The sequence below is a fragment of the Pantherophis guttatus genome, chromosome 2, assembly GCF_059756535.1.
Source record: "Pantherophis guttatus breed Tessera chromosome 2, ASM5975653v1, whole genome shotgun sequence".
NCBI classification, from domain to species: Eukaryota; Metazoa; Chordata; class Lepidosauria; order Squamata; family Colubridae; genus Pantherophis; species Pantherophis guttatus.
Window position 1 is genome coordinate 184,992,894 of NC_142064.1, and position 16,917 is coordinate 185,009,810.

The 16,917-nt window shown below is 39.5% G+C and overlaps 1 long non-coding RNA gene across 1 annotated transcript; it reads right to left on the reverse strand.

Annotated features, from left to right (window-relative positions):
- Positions 1 to 11,690: 11,690 nt before the first annotated feature.
- Positions 11,691 to 14,642, reverse strand: LOC148115455 (uncharacterized). The gene is made up of 2 exons (XR_015732548.1): positions 14,542 to 14,642; positions 11,691 to 13,737 (listed from the first exon to the last, which is right to left on the reverse strand). It is a non-coding gene; the product is annotated as an uncharacterized LOC148115455 (long non-coding RNA).
- Between the last annotated feature and the right edge of the window lie 2,275 nt (positions 14,643 to 16,917).

A 16,917-nucleotide genomic window follows, 5' to 3' on the forward strand; every position in this document is an offset into this window, starting at 1 on the left:
GATGCGTCATCGCTGGCCACGCCCACACCTGGTTTAGTGAAGTCCCGATATGTGACATGACACCGCCATGATGACATGAGTTTGTCACCCCTGTAGTAGAGCATTTTATTGTTATATTGACCAACCAGGTGCTTCTGGGAAATTAACAGGCAAGATTTGAATGAAAGAACAATTTCTGCTTGGATTTACTTGGAGCTGATATTGAGATAAACGCTGCTTCTGATTCTGAAGGATATATATAGCTGTCATCGCTTTAGTTATTGGTAGGCTTTATCCTTCAAAAGAGCCCCAGAGATTAGATCAAGAGGCAATCTAATTTAGCATTCCTGCATTTTCCCAGCAACAGCTAACCATCTATTCTGGGAATCCCTTCAACTGAGAATGGAAGTAAGAGCCCTTGCCTGTCTGACACTCACCAACTGGTATATAAAGCTGTTTTGAGCTGCAGATACCATTTAGCTATCACAACTAACACTCTTTTGTCTTGGCATCCACTACTACTGTTTTGGTCCTTTCAGACACATAATGCAAAGGCAAGAGTTGTTGAAGAAGTTCCTGATGTTAGGAAAAATGGAAGGCAATGAAAACCGAGACTGACAAATGATAGCTAGCTAAATATTATCACAGATAACCATGCAGGAGCTTATAAGGACTTAAAGAAGTGTGGGAGAAATAATATCCATTGGGTTACCCAAAAGACTGAATGTCTAAATAATAACAGTCCTTTAAAAGTCACTGTCTAGGATTGTGACCATCAGTGCATTTTATGGTGATTCCATAAACAAGCCTGTTTCAGCCAATGTTCATGTTCACCAGAAAGTCTAAGAAGTCTGATCACAGTTTATATGAAGGGGTTCAGGAGAGGCAAATCTGCCATGTTGGGTGAAGAAATGCTTAATTCTGATCCCCTATATTTGCTTTTTTTCCTTTATCTTATAGCAACAATTTATATTTTTTTAAAAAATCCAAATTTAAAACCTTGGATTTTTTTACATTAAAATTAGCTTTTAAATTAGCCCTCTGTCAACAAAGATTAATCAATATGATTCCATGTGGGTAAGACTGAATTTTTTTGTTCAAAAAACTGAATTGCTTTTACCTATTAATCCTTTTTATTTTGATCTAATCTTTTGTTGTTGTGGTTGTTATTTGGAGGCTTAAATATGCATTTCATGTGGTTTTGTTACAGCTTCTGCCTTTTTATTTCCTTTTTTTTTTCTATTATAGTCTCATTTTGCAGCCTCCAAGCATCATCTCCGTAGGAAAAGTAATGTATTGGATGAGAAAAGTTTATCTAGGTTGGAATTTTTTGATTTTTGACTAATCTGGCATGTAAATGAGCACCTGAGGAAGGAAAAGGAAAAGCTCCTGTGGCACTTTGATGCTTTGATTTCTAGTGCCCATAAACAGGTGGGAAACTCTTAAAACTTTGAAGTACTTGACATTTTTACTTGCATATGTGCACACCAGGTCACTAAACATAAATAATAGAAGCGTAGAATTTTCAAGTGTCTCCAGGCTTCCTCATGTTACCAGGTACTTGGAACCCTGCATGCTTCACTGCATTAAAATATGTGGGATAGCAGCATATTATAACTTTAGCAGTGACATTGCTGGAATACAAATTTGCAGTTCTAAACAGATTTAGATAAGAAAGATCTGGGCAGTTTATAGAATGGCAAATGATTTCTCCTTTCGCTGTTGCTAAAGTGTAAAGCTTGCCATTCGCTGAATTAAATGACTGTTGATTCACATATGTAATAAACAGCACATGTTCTACATACCTGTTATAGGAAAGCAAAACATAATGTATGGTGTATTAGATAGTTTAGTGTTATGAAAATCTTGCAGATTTAACCCGTCCCTAACCATATTTACATTCTATTTTTTTTTAAAATGGGGTGCTTATTTAATAGCACCTCCCTGAGCAATAAAAGAAGCACCCTGTTTATAAAAAAATAGCCGAGACTGTGTCAGATTATTGATTATGTTTCCAGTTCTTCCATAAGCTGCTTGTTGAGTTGATATTGTCGATGTCTCCCTTTGTGAAATTTTGGGAGCGATGATAGAACTGAACAAGAATGCAGTGAGGCTTTAAAAAAAACAACACCTAATAGTAAATGGCAGTATTTAATTTTGTAAACCTCTTTGTGTTCTAGAGTATACAATAATAGAACTAACCAGGAGCATTTTGTAATTCAGGTCAGGCTTCCCTCTCTTTCTTTCTTTTGTCCTTCAAAACAAAGTTCACTTTATCCTAATGAGAAGTTCTAATTAGGTTGAACTGCTTCTTTAAGTGACAGGTCAGATGTCTCTATTGAAAGCGATGTGTGCATTCTTGTTGTGTCTTTATTATTGGATTACATTTTGATCAAGGCAGGAAACTATTTTATGATATTGGCAATAAAAGTGTGTGCTTGTTTGTCCCAAGGTGTTTACGGGAGGGGGACAAGGGGAGGGGGCAAATGACCTCTTGCTTCTAGCACTCCCCTTTTATACATGAATTGTGTTATTACACACACTTATGAAAGTGGAAAAACTCACATTACAGTGGCAAGATGTTGATTTCACTGATTTAATAAAAACATCAGATCCTGTAGATCTCTCTGACCGTAGCAGAATAGACTTCTCCAACCTGGCACCTTCATGATGTTTTTTTCCGATCATGAGGAAGATTTATTGCCAAGTTTTGATTAGAGACACAGAAGTATCTTATGCCACGTATGGTGCCACTGAAATCTCTCCATGGTTCAGCTGAAATTGGGGTACCACAAATTATGAAAATATAACAAACCATAGTCTTTCTGGGTGCTTTCCATTGGTTATAATATTCAAAGTGCTACATAGCACAGGGTGTGACTACCTGTGGGATGCCTCTCCTGAGGGTTTCAGTCTGTCTTATCAGGCTATTCATTTATTTTTATCCTGCCTGTATTATTTTTATAACTAACTCAAAACAGCAAATGTATCTAGTACTCCTTGCTACTCCTATTGTCGCCACCATAAAACCCTCTGAGATGGGTTGGACTGAAAGAGAATTTCATGGCTAAGGCAGGACTTAAACTTACTATTGCTTTCTAGCCTGGTGTCTTAACTACTAGATCAAAGTGATCTAGCCTTCTGAACTGGCTTCAGGGTTTGAGGGAGAGGGCATTATATTACAATGATACTTTTCCTTCTTATACAATGACAACCCTGTGATGTGAGTTGGACTGAGAGAGAGAGTGACTGGCTCAAAGTCACCCAGCTGGCTTTCATGCCTAATGAAGAACTCGAACTCATGGTCTCCTGGCTTCTAGACTGGTACATTAATCACTATAAAAACTGGCTGTCAACTTAAATAGGGTGGTGCATTCCAGGTCCCTGCCTCAAATGTTGCTATCTAAAGACTCTTCAGAAGCCACCCCAACATTTTGGAACAGCCTCCTATCTGAGATCAGAGGATCCCTACCTTTTTGACCCTCTGGAGGGCTGTGAAGACTTGGCTCTTTGTCAAAGCATTTGGCTAGGATGTGGGTTGAGTTGCAAGGATGTTTGGTCTGATGCCTGAGGAGAAAAGTATCTTTGTTTTTAACCATATTTTGTGGCTTGTGGTGAAACTCCTAGTGCCGTGATGGTGAACCTATGGCACGCGTGCCACAGGTGGCACGCGGAGCCATATTAGTGGGCACGCCAGCTCAGCTCGGGGGCGCATGCGCGCGCCGGCCAGCTGATTTTCGGGCCTTCTGGGCGCACCAGAAGTAGGGAAACAGGCTGTTTCCTGCCTCTGGAGGGCCTGGGGGGGTGGGGAAGGCCCGTTTTTCTTTCTTACCTGGCTCCAGATCCTCTCTGTGTATGTGGGAAGGGTGAAAACAGCCTTTCCCACTCCCTTGGAGGCCCTACGGAGGCTGAAAGGGCCCATTTCCCCCCTCCCGATAGGACAGGAAGTGACGTTTTTTCCTGTCCCCAGCGTCCAGAGACTCCTAGAGAGGCTCCTACAGACTCCTAGAGAGGCTCCTACAGACTCCTAGAGAGGTTCTGGAGGCTGGGGACAGGAAAAAACGTCACTTCCTGTCCCATCGGTAGTGGGGAAATGGGCCCTTTCAGCCTCCGTAGGGCCTCCAAGGGAGTGGGAAAGACTGTTTTCGCCCTTCCCACATACACAGAGAGGATCTGGAGCCAGGTAAGAAAGAAAAACGGGCCTACCAGGCCATCATGTGCCAGGAGCGGGGGGGAGGGGGTTGCGCACGCATGCGAGTGGGCACGTGCGCACACGACCCTCCCCGCCCCCCCTCTCCTGGCACACGATGGCAAAAAGGTTAGCCATCACTGTCCTAGAGTCATTATATCAGATAGGCAGCCATGTTCGGTCCTACAACCAAACAAATAAATAACTTTGAGCACATATATTTTGGAACATGCTGCAATGTATTCTAATATATTGCAGTGCATTTTGAATAAAATCCACTGATTTACTTTGGCCTACAAGTATAATTGGCGGCAAACAACCATAACATTATTACTCTGCTGAAGAAATTCTTTGGATAATAATGATTACTTTTGCATCAAGACATAATCTCTCCCTGATTAAAATCATTCACAAAGTGGAATATATCTGAACTTTAACACAAGAGAAGACAACTGGATCATGATGATTACTGGAAATAAGAAGAGAATACAAATATAGCTTCCTAGTGCAAAACACGACGAGGCAGCTGACCAGACAGACGTCACTTTTTCCTACTTGTGACTATAGTTGTCAACCAAAAAAGAAAAAAAGAAAAAAACCACAAATATATATGGGTGGTTTTTTTTAATTAAAAGATATACCAGGGAAACAATAGGGCAGGCTATTTAATATTTAATTTAAGATTTTAATAATTATTTATTGGGTATCTTAGTTGATTAGATAGCTCTTATTCACAACCCACTCTCAATGTTTTAGTTCCTCCCTTCCTTTAAGGACTCGCTAAAAGAATGTAAATGACCAGCTGTCTGCAAGGAGTATAAATCCTTCCATTCCCCACCATCCAGTCAGAGCTGAAGAAGCTTCTTGGATGAGAAGCAAAACATCTTCAAAGAAACTCCAGTGAACTCTTGAAAAAGCACCTTTGGGACAACCATGACCTGGATGACTGAGAATCTCCATAGACATTTCTCCCTTCAGTTCTTCATCCTTGGGCCCAGCCCATCACCTGTCATATTCAAATACTGAATGTTTTGATTTCCAAAATTGGGAACTGTACTATGAGTACTATGAGAAAGAATTAGGGGAAAATGTTCTACATTTGCAGGCACTGGCTTCTTCCTGTTGTACATCATATAAAATTATATAAGATATGATCCTCTTGGATACAATTATCCTTTTATATGCAATTCCATCTACCCATATCCTTGCTTGACTGAAGAATTATGTGGATGATTTTTGTTAAAAAAAAATGTTTCCCCAATTACCACACTGTAATCAGCTGATGAGGGATTAACTTTATGGGTGGGAATTAAATATGGAATTCAGAAGTGAACAGAAAAAATAGTGGCAAAAAGACTGAGACAGACTTTTGTGCGCTTGATTATTATTGTTATTAAATGATTAAGTTAAAAGATTTGTATGGCCACCCATCTTAAATACAACTCGGGATAGCTCACAACAGCAATAATCAATAATTATAAAATCATGAGCCATAAAATAAAAAAAAACCAACCCCCCAAAACAAAAATAAAAATAAAAACAAAACCCCTAGGAACTGATCCCCAGGAATCTTGTTTTCTCTTTATAAACCTTTAAATATCCACCATCCTCAGCCGCTGATGTTGTGGTTCTAATGTCATCAGTTTTCTTGCAGATATGTGCATGTTCAGTGCAAATGTGCATGTTCAGGCTACAAAAGGGAAGAGTTTTCTTTCACTGAACCAGGATTCTGATGGAACAGTTAAATTGTCAGAATCAGTACCATCAGACATGGTTGTTGTTGTTGTTGCTAGTTGCGAAGTTATGTCTGACCCATCGCGACCCCATGGACAACGTTCCTCCAGCCTTCCTATCCTCTGCCATCCCCTGGAGTCCATTTAAGTTCACGCCTACTGCTTCAGTGACTCCATCCAGCCACCTCGTTCTCTGCAGTCCCATTCTTCTTTTGTCCTCAATCTTTCCCAGCATTAGGCTCTTCTCCAGTGAGTCCTTCCTTCTCATTAGGTGGCCAAAGTATTTGAGTTTCATCTTCAGGATCTGGCCTTCTAAAGAGCAGTCAGGGTTGATCTCCTCTAGGATTGATCGGTTTGATCACCTGGTTGCCAGATGTCCACTATTTGAGCGGACAGTCCGCTTTTTTCACATTATGTTCACTATTTTTTTTCACAAAATAGTGGACATTTTTTTTATTCAAAAGCTTTATGATGAAATGGTACATAATCTAAAGCTCTACAGTCTAAGAGAATAAGGATAGGAGAATCACGTTTTGTCTTTTTTCTCATAAATTAGAATGAGACAAAGATCGAATATCCATTGAACTCGATTCTCTGAAAAAATTAATGATGAGATTAAAATAAAAATATATTATAAAATTATGTTCACATTTTAAAAATGTATTATAGCTTGTGTCGACTGACCTAAAATGGCGTGTTAAAATATTTGTAAGAAAATATATAATTTAATTGTAATTTTTTTTTTATTTTTTTACTACTTAACCCCCCTCCCCCCACTTGTCCACTATTTTTTGGAAGCAGACCTGGCAACCCTACCTTGCAGTCCAAGGGACTCGCAGGAGTCTTCTCCAGCACCATAGTTCAAAGGCCTCAATTCTTTGGCGCTCAGCCTTTCTTATGGTCCAACTTTCACAGCCATACATTGCAACTGGGAAAACCATAGCCTTGACTATACGCACTTTTGTTGGCAGGGTGATGTCTCTGCTTTTTAGTAAGCTGTCTAGATTTGCCATAGCTTTCCTCCCCAGGAACAAGCGTCTTTTAATTTCTTGGCTGCAGTCCCCATCTGCAGTGATCTTGGAGCCCAGTAAAATAAACTCTGTCACTACTTCCATTTCTTCTCCATCTATTTGCCAGGAATTGAGAGGGCCGGATGCCATGATCTTAGTTTTCTTAATGTTGAGTTTCAAGCCAACCGAGTGCTGAAAAGGGAGTGTGCACATGCACATCCATAGCACCAAGTGCCAAAAAGGGAGCACTTTGCGTGATTGTCTGGGCTGAAACCAGAAATAGGAGTTGCCCAGGGGTGTGTGTGCACCAGTGAATGTACCTGCAGTTTTTTCAGGTTACTGCCATGCATGCGCATGTGCCGATCATCTGGCCAAAGGACATGCTCATGCTGGAAAATGGAAGACCAGCTCTTCCAGTTTCCGGCACTGATGCAAGCACAAAGGTAGCTGATCAACATGCGTGCCTGCGTGCCAGAAAACCAGAAGAACGGGTGACATCGTATGTGCCAGGCGACATGGCTCTGCATGCCACTTTGGGCATGTGTGCTGTAGGTTCACCATCACGGGTTTAAGGCATCTTGTCACTTATGCATTCTGCTTCATTGACCGCAATGTCATCTTATTTTGTATCTGTGGACGCACTCCATTGGAGTGGCTTACTCTGCTGCAGAAATACTCAGGGCCAAAACCAATGGTTTTGTTTCAAACTAAGCATCTAAGGTATTGAAGGAGTATTTATCAAGTCTGCAAATGGCCCAAAGCTGGGAATAGAGACTTATGTTTTACAGGAGGAATGGAAATTTCAAATGCATGTGCATGGGCTTAAATGTATAGGAAGGAGATCTGAATAGGAAAAATGTAAGGTACACATATCATATGCAAGAAACCATGGCAAAGTATATTCGAAAATGAACACATGGTAAACAAGAGACAGCAATGCCATACAGATGGTAAAAAGGTAAATGTTATACTGGGTTGTAATAAAAGGAGTATTGTGTCTAAATTATGGGAAATAACCGTTACATTCTTCTCTGCCCTGGACAGATCTGTGCCCAGTTCTCAAATACATGGACTGTCACATGGAATAAGAAATGAATTTATTCTCTACTGTTGGAGCAGAACCAATGAGTTAAAACTTACAAGGTATCAGGAGAAACTTCCTGATATATGAGCTGTCAGCCAGTGAACAGGCTGACACACAAAGTGATGAGAAATGCAGATGTGTGTGTTGGATTATCCACCGTTGTATGTCCCCTTTCAGATGTTTTTAAAAAATTGTAGACTATCTGTTACTGTATTTAAATAGAACTTTTCTTGAATACTTTGAAAGCAAAACGGAAAGAGGACAGAATTATTTTCAGCTTCCCCTTTCCACATTGCCTCAGCAGCAAACAAGGCACTTTGGATTCATCATGGAAATGATAGGTGGAAGAAATGGAGAGTCCTGTCATTAATGAACCAGCTTACCTGGAGTTTTATTGCTTAGCATCTGCTCTCAGCCATGCTACGATGACTCAGCTTAAATGTCTGCTTTGCCTAAGTGATGCATATGCTCTGTGTGGTGAGGCAACTCCAGCTTTCCTTCAATTATGTCTTTATAATAATAAATCAGCAGCTACTGGGTGTAGGGGGAGGTGGTGGAAAGATTCATTCAACGTAACAAAAGCCTGTGCAAAGGATATCGTGCCACAAAAAATATTAACAAGTGCCGGGAGATTTTATGCTCGCTGCTGGTCAAGCTCTTTGTATACAAAGCAGCCTTTGTGTCCCTCTTTCTGTATGAAGTTCCTTGAGTTAGAGGACAACCCTGCATTATAAATGTAAGCCTGTTCCAAACCTGCCCCACTACAGCTGTGCTGTGAGCCGCGGTTTGTTACCCTTAACTGAGGTCTCAGATAGCTGTAATATTGCTGAGACGTAAGTCTGCCTCTCCTAATTTTTTTAAAATTTATTTTTATTTATATGCCGCCCTTCTCCGGAGACTCAGGGCGGCTTACAAGGCGTTAAGCAATAGCCTTCATACTTTTGTATATTTTATACAAAGTCAGCTTATTGCCCCCACAAACCGGGTCCTCATTTCACCTACCTTAGAAAGGATGGAAGGCTGAGTCAACCTTGAGCCTGGTGAGAATTGAACTTGCAGTAATTGCAGGCAGCTGGAAGCTAATTTTGGGGAGGATATGTTGGGGTTATAATCCACAGTATTTCTGACCAGGGATTCACCGGAGAGGTGGGTAGTTTCAGCCTTTTCAATTCAGCAGTAAAACAACCAGAAAATTAACACTTGCTAGATGGCAATGAAGACCTGAGAAAAGATAATCAATTGCTATGATGTGTCTATACCTGGAAATATCAAAACACTGCAGTGTCTTTAGGACACTTTATAGAAGTGAAAGTTTGACTTTGAAGAAGCGGGATGAAAATAATATTGATGCTTTTGAATCTCAACGGGTAGAAGACTCTTAGGAATGCCTTAGCTAGCCAAGAAAGCAAACTAGTTGATCATAGAACAGATCAATCCAAAATTACTACACAAGGGACAAATAACCATACACAATTATAATATTTGCCTATTATCTAGAATGTGATTTCCCAAAAAACTTGAATAACTCCCATCCTACTGGCATTTCAAAGAGTTGTCATGGCTCTTTGCTCAGGACTTGGTGGGTGTGATTGAAGCATCCTTTTAATTGTTTCTCTCTCTTTCTCCATTTGCGTTTGTTATCTCTGCCACCTTTATTGCACGTAATTTTCTTTTTTTTTTAAAAAAAATATTTTTATCAATTTATAAACTCTGCCCAGAGTTGCTGGGAGTTGAGCAGCATATAAATTCAGCTTAATAATAAAATAATGATTCTAATAATGTAGAATTGACACATAAAGTCAAAATAATGACTTTATGTGAAGATTCAGATCTCTTAAGAAGTCCATATTGCTGAGAAAAGTGGAAGAAAAGAGAAGATAAGATGATTTGAGTGGGATGGACAGATAGATGCACCTTTGAAAAATCTGAAGAGCCAGGTTAGAGATTGCTCATCCTGGAGAAAGTCTAGGAGTTGACATTGACTCAATCACAGATACTAATTCCACTAGATCCACAAAAAATGGGCAAACCTGACTTAGATATGTAAATCCAGTAATACCAGCTAAGAACAATGACACATTTAAAATCCTCAGTGGTTGCTTGAGCAAAAGAAATAAAACTTTCAGAGTGGGCAGTAATTATACTGATTGTATCCCCACCTGCATCCAATCATGGAATAAATGCCTATTTCTGTTTACTGATCATGTGACTACCCTTGGCCCTGACTGAGATAACAAAGTTGATGAAAACATGGCACTATATTGATGCAGTCTCACATGTAAGAAATAATACCTTGATGTCTATAAAGACCTGCAAAATAAAAACAAAAATCCATGATTTCCTTATACTGAAAAGACCTCCATTTATTCAGATGGCTATTCTGGTCCTTTTGGAGGGTAATCAGTATTTTCTTGAAATGGAGGCAGTGTTGTTGTGACTTCACATAATTATGTCTAAAGTAGCACTCTGTAATTTAGTTGCCCTAAGCCGGAAGAATTCTGCTACAACCATCTTCTCACTTTGGCTGATTTTTATTGTGAATGTAAATGGTTTAAAAAATAGTTTGCATGTTTCCATGCATTTTTTTTAAATAATTCTGATGAGCATCTATGAAAATAATTGCCTTAGCCTGTATTGCAATTCAGCAGCCTTTCCAAACTAGATGCCCTCGGAAAATGATGAGGGTTCCCATAACTTCCAGTCAGCATGCTAAATTTCAGAGAATAAAATTCAGAGTAAACTCACAAGACTGGAAAAGTAGAGTGTCCCTACCCACATTAATCTTTTTTCTGTTATACTTTTCATGGTGGTAATAGTAGTAACAGAATGGGCCATTTGCTCTCAGGGAAACGGGGGGGGGGGAGGGATAAATTACCTACTCAAGGAACAAAAAGTGTCCATTGAATAATTGGCAGGTTCAAGAGAGGTAAAATATTGGATATTAGGTATTTGAAGCCTTTAATTAGTCATTCTGACCCAGCACTTCAAAAGAGCTCCCTGATGAATTAAAGATTCTTCATTTTGTGTCAATCAATATAGAACAATACGTGCATTGTTATAGTTGTGCTCTTTTTGTAGATGGATTCACTGTTGTAATGGGAGCCTTTTCTCACAATAAGATGCTTGGAATCATATACATAAGCACTATGTATACAGCACTTTAGACCAGAGAGGGCAAATTACCATGCTAATATGTTTATAAATGTTGATGGATGAGCACCTTAGAGTAAATCTGGACTCTATTACTTCAAATTACAATGGAATGGGTAAAAGATACAATAACTTTTCAATCAAAATTCTATCTATATGTAGAAGTTGGTGAGATCTGACTTAGAATCAGAACTTTCCCATCATTTAAATTTCTACTGCAAGAATAACTTTCCTCAATGGAGCTTGAAACCACAATCTTAAAAATTCAGGTTAGGAACATGCTTACCATTTTAGTACAAAGGTAATACTTAAATGTACCCAAAACTCCCAGAAGCCCCAGCTGCAAGGCTAACATTGGAGAATGCTAAGCATGTTCCGCTACATATTCAGGCCTATGATTGGCCTATAATGGTTCCCCACACCATTATTACGAAGAAGGATACATCCATCCACAGGCTCACTCTTTGGATAAACAGCACTTGTAGCACTTAACAGTGATTGCGGATATAGACGTTAAAATAATGTTTGGAGCATGACTGCGAAAATGAAGCTTTCTTGAACTCCATTTTTTTTTTTATTACATGGTCAGAGAGCAGTAAACTGAATGGTTACATAACTCCAGGCGACTTCATGAGATAGTTATAGATAGCACATCCAGATAGTTATATTAGGAACAATACAATACACCCTTTTTTGAGCTCTCAGAGAAGAGAAATACAGATGCTATATTATGCTACAGATGCTCATGTATGGCTTTTTACATGAAGTCCCTCTACTTCTTTAAAAAAATATATTTTTACACAGTTTATATGTACCTATTGCAGATAACCTATAGACTATATATACCATTCTGATAGATTATAGATATCTCTTCCAGAAAGCACTGGACCACAGGCAGTGGTGAAATCCAAATTGTTTTACTACCGGTTCTGTGGGCGTGGCTTGGTGGGCATGGCAGGGGAAGGATACTGCAAAATCTCCATTCCCACCCCACTCCAGGGGAAGGATACTGCAAAATCCCCATTCCCACCCCCCACTCCTGGGGGAAGGATATTGCAAAATCTCCATTCCCATCCCACTCTGGGGCCAGCCAGAGGTGGTATTTGCTGGTTTGCCACCTGTGATTTCCGCTATCGGTTTACCTGAACTGGTCTGAACCGGCTGAATACCACTTCTGACCTGGAGACCAAGTAGAGAGGATCTAGCAACAATAGAAGTGAGAGACAAGAGAAATAGGGGAGTAGAAATAGGATTCTTTGTGGAGAATTTGCAGAATTTAAGAAAGTTGATATAGCATGCATAGGGTGTTGAGCTTAGATAATAGAGACCCCAGTTCAGTTGTACTGTTCATTCCTGGATCTTCACACTTTGGCCACTGGGAATGTACTGTGGATAGTGCCCTTCCCTCTCTGCTTATTTTCTCTTCTCCTGGGTAGTAAATTGCTTGGAAATTCAAATCAGACCTGCTAGTGGTCAGGAACTAAATGGTTTGTGACCACTAGCAGAGGGTGAGAATAGGCAAACTATGAGGAATTTGAAAAGACAATCAGGACAAGATATGGAACACAAGTGATGAAGATGACACATTGATTACCAAGAGATCATTTGTGGAAGATATTGTTCAAGATATAAGGACACAGACACATTAGAGAGTGGCATCATTAATTAAAAGACCATCCTCCAGAACAGCTGAGCTGAGCATGACACAGTCTGATAACTGAGAAGTAGCTTAAATGCCAGAAAGAGAGCAACTGGTTAACAAAGATATGACAAGGAGGAAGAGAAAAAGAAAATTATCAGCTATCCCAAAATGTGGAAAAGGCACACAGTTCAAGATATTTGTTGGGGCACCTGAGAAGTTTATAGGTTGCTACAAACATGAGCATAGACACAAGAGAAAGAGTTCCTATTGGAACACTATCCAGAAGTTTATACAGCACATTCTGTATAAATTGCTAATAAAACTGACTTAAACATTATTAATGCAACAAGAAATTGTATATTAATGTATACAAGAAATGAAAATATATGCAAAACTAGTTTTACCTGACAAATGTATGCTTTCATGCTTCTTTTTCTTTTTGATTCTCTTTATTTTTGGTTTATATTTATGCTTAGGCAATTAAAGTGAGGCAATAGTAGCTGAGGAGTTTTTAGGGCAAAAGTGAGACATGCAGCCCTGGAAAACAGTATATAAAAGACAACAGACTAAAATCTGAACTAACTTGGCCTTATGTGTGTTAACCTGGAGACAAATGCTACTGTGTTAAAATGGGTTTGAACTGTCTAATAATCATGCAAAGGGTAGTAGTCTTAACAGCAGGGCAGTCTGACCTGGATCCAGTAACTTGTGGGAAACAGGAAATATTTCAGGATTTGGGGGGGTGGAGCTATATAAAGTTGCTAGAAGATGAAATTCAGTTGAAAAAGCGGCTTGAAAACAGTATTGGACTAAGATTACAGAGATCTCCCTCAACCGTAGATCATATTGGATGATCCTGGAGCCTGATTATTCTTTGTAGCTTTAGGATGTTTTCAATTTTGTTGCAACGATAAATGCAGCGAATCACGGTATGTGCTTCTTTGAAATAACTGAAAGAAAGGATTGAACGAAAGGTACATGTAAATTTGGGAGAATGGATATGGTGAGAAATTAAGCTAGCTTGGAAAATGGATGCGCAATGGCCACTAAGCAAATACACAATGCACCAACAATTCTAGAGTGAAGCCACAGGCTGGGGGAAAGTGTTACTGAAATGCCCTTAATGTGAAAGAGGCAAAAGAAGCCTGGCTTATCATACCATATGCTGCTTTACTTTCTGAACAGTTGCATATTAAGGACACAGCAAATATACTGCTTTTTCCAAATGTCTGAAAACACTAAGGGCCAACGTGGTTTGTACTTGGTTGCTGCTAATTATCAAAAACACAAGCAAAAGCATGGTGGAGTTGCTATTTTCACGGCACAATGCAAAGAACACTGAATACCATGTGCCCTTATGACTCCTTATGGCAACATCAACCTTCTATTGACAGAGCTATAGAATAGTTCAATGGCCCAGAGAGAAACTCTTTCATTTTGCAATTTGAACAGGAAACAAGTACTAATACACACCTTCCTCTCCTTGTTTGACTCTAGCTAGGGGCCTGTATCACCTGAAGTTTAGCTCAGGAGGTCAACCACTGCCAACCACCTATAGGAGCCACCCTTCATTTAATTGGTTTGGGACACAGAGGAATTTGCTAGAACAAGAGCATATTGTTCACCAACTACCAAATTGAATTGCAAAGCCTTGTTCATGAAAAACCTTAAAACCTGCCCAGGGTCTGCCACCATTACAGGGAAGGCTGTACATGCTCGGATTAAAATGGAACACTTTATAGAACAGCCATTACCTTCAGTATTTTGGAGAACACAGTGCTGTTGCCATTGTACCTCTTGGTGGTATATGTGTTGTATTATCAGCTGATACCTCTGCACCGATGAATCTGCTGTGTTGTAAGGGGAAAAAAAAGGGAAAGAGAGACATTTGCTGAATAAGAGGAGTTAACAAAAGGAAGTCAAAGCTTCCCATTGTCCACTGGTGACAGCAGTAAAACCCTGATTAATAATTGAAAATGCTTTTCCAGGAAAAGAGATACTGAAGCCCAAGTAAAGGCATGATCATAGCACCGGTAGGATGGTGTTCCAGGAAAGCCTGGATCTTTATGCAGCTATTACTCTGTGCTGCAGGCCCATGTACTTAAGGCTGTGATTCGGATTCTGCTGACTCTTGGTATAAAGCAGTTTCCCTACCGATAGTTGAACTTAAAAGCCAACAGTGTGGAGATCCTGCACTGAACACTGGCAGAATCTTGCCCAGCCATGCAGCCAGTATGAAATTGACCGATGGAATTTTCTGTTATGGAGCTGCATTTCATTTCTATAAAAATAGCTGATCTTAGACCTCCTTACCCCACCCCACCCAATTTAAAATGTGGTCTAATAAGGAAGGCAAGAAAACATTTTAAAAAGGGATGGCTTTTCTCATGATTGAAAAAGTCGGGAGCACTGTTGTTCAGTCTTGTCAGGGGTACCTGAAAATTGTAGTAAGATTCTGCACATGTTGGTCAACAATATATTTTTCAAGCTGGTCCAGATCTTTGCTGGTCCTCAAAGTAATGTCTGAGCAATGGTGTGCCTCTATCATATTCCTTGGTGCCCACTAAGCTTTTCAACCTAATATTTGATTCTTTTAATTAAAACAACAACAACAACAAAATAATATGATATGCTGCAAAGCATATCACTAACTTCAAGCACATCTGTATTTCCAGCAATATTTTTAGATCACATTTGGAACACAGAAGACAACCAAATAGTACATAGCTACAACCCAGTATTTTGTTTGCTTTCCGGTAACTGAGTATTTTGTGAGTGACCACACCTACCACAGCAACCATTTTGTGAGAATGCCCGTATATGTTCTTAAAATTGTGCGTACTGTTCCAAAAAGTTTAATGATTTCTCTGCTTATTTTACAAGTTATACTGAACTAGATAACAGAGTACTGAGAGTTAAACCCAAGACCAAGCAAATCACATAGTGACTTAGTTTGATATGTGTATCCAGCTATACTGTTTTTAATGTTGCTTAAATCCTTTCAGATTTAATGCTCACCTCTGAGAGAAAGATCTATGATTTTACATAAACATAAAATTCATGGTCAGTAGTTTGTGTCCTTTTGCCTTTCTTATGGTATTACTCAGCAAATTTTTGCCTGCTTGTAAGTTGCAAGGATCATCAAAATCTAACCATACAGACTCACTTAATATTTAATTAGCCACCACTACATTTCACTAGTGCAGAGGATGTCTGCTGATAGAATTTATTAAATGTGTTGGATTTGGGACAAACATTAGTTCTTAAATTAAATTCTTTCACATTATGATATTATTGCTCCAAATAACCTCATGATCAAGGCAGCTTTGGGTAAATGAAACTCAAATCATCTATCTTGAATGCTGGCAGGGGTGCTATTCAGCAGGTTCTGACAGGTCCTGTAGAACCTGTAGCAAAAATTTTGAGTAGTTTGGAGAACCGGCAAATATCACCTCTGGCTGGCCCCCAAGTGGAGTGGGAATGGAGATTTTGCAATATCTTTCCCCCAGGAGTGGGGCAGGAATGGGGATTTTGCAGTATCCTTCCCCTGCCATGCCCACCAAGCCATGCCCACAGAACCAGTAGTAAAAAATGCCCACTGATGCTGGGGTGGGAATAAGGGCCCTCCACATCTTTCTGAACTACAAATACCATGTTCTGTGTCAGTGTCTACACTGGATGGGATTAGTATGAGTTGTAATACTAAAAAAACGGAAGGCGCAAATGTTTCCAATCTTCCTGCTTCCTTTGTAGTCCATCTCATTGAAATTGTCTTCTGAGTAGACACAGTGTTAACTTTATATCTGAAAGCGTTCTTGAATTAAATCTCAGTCCTGAACCAAGAACATACTGGCAGCCCTTTTCTCTTTAGTTCCGAACTCTATAAATGTATTACTTAGCAGAAATCTCATTGTGGGAGCTTTATTTGTTTGTTTGTTGTTTGTTTGTTTGGGACAATAAATAATACTGCAGCACATGCAGCAAATGGATTAAAATAATCCCACTGATAATTACCTGTAGACCAACAAAGCACGTAAAATATCAGTTTGCACTGAGAACCTTACTTGATATGCACAAAAGGACAGCTTAATGAATGCAACAGAAAATGGCAAATTTAGAGGACTGTTAAA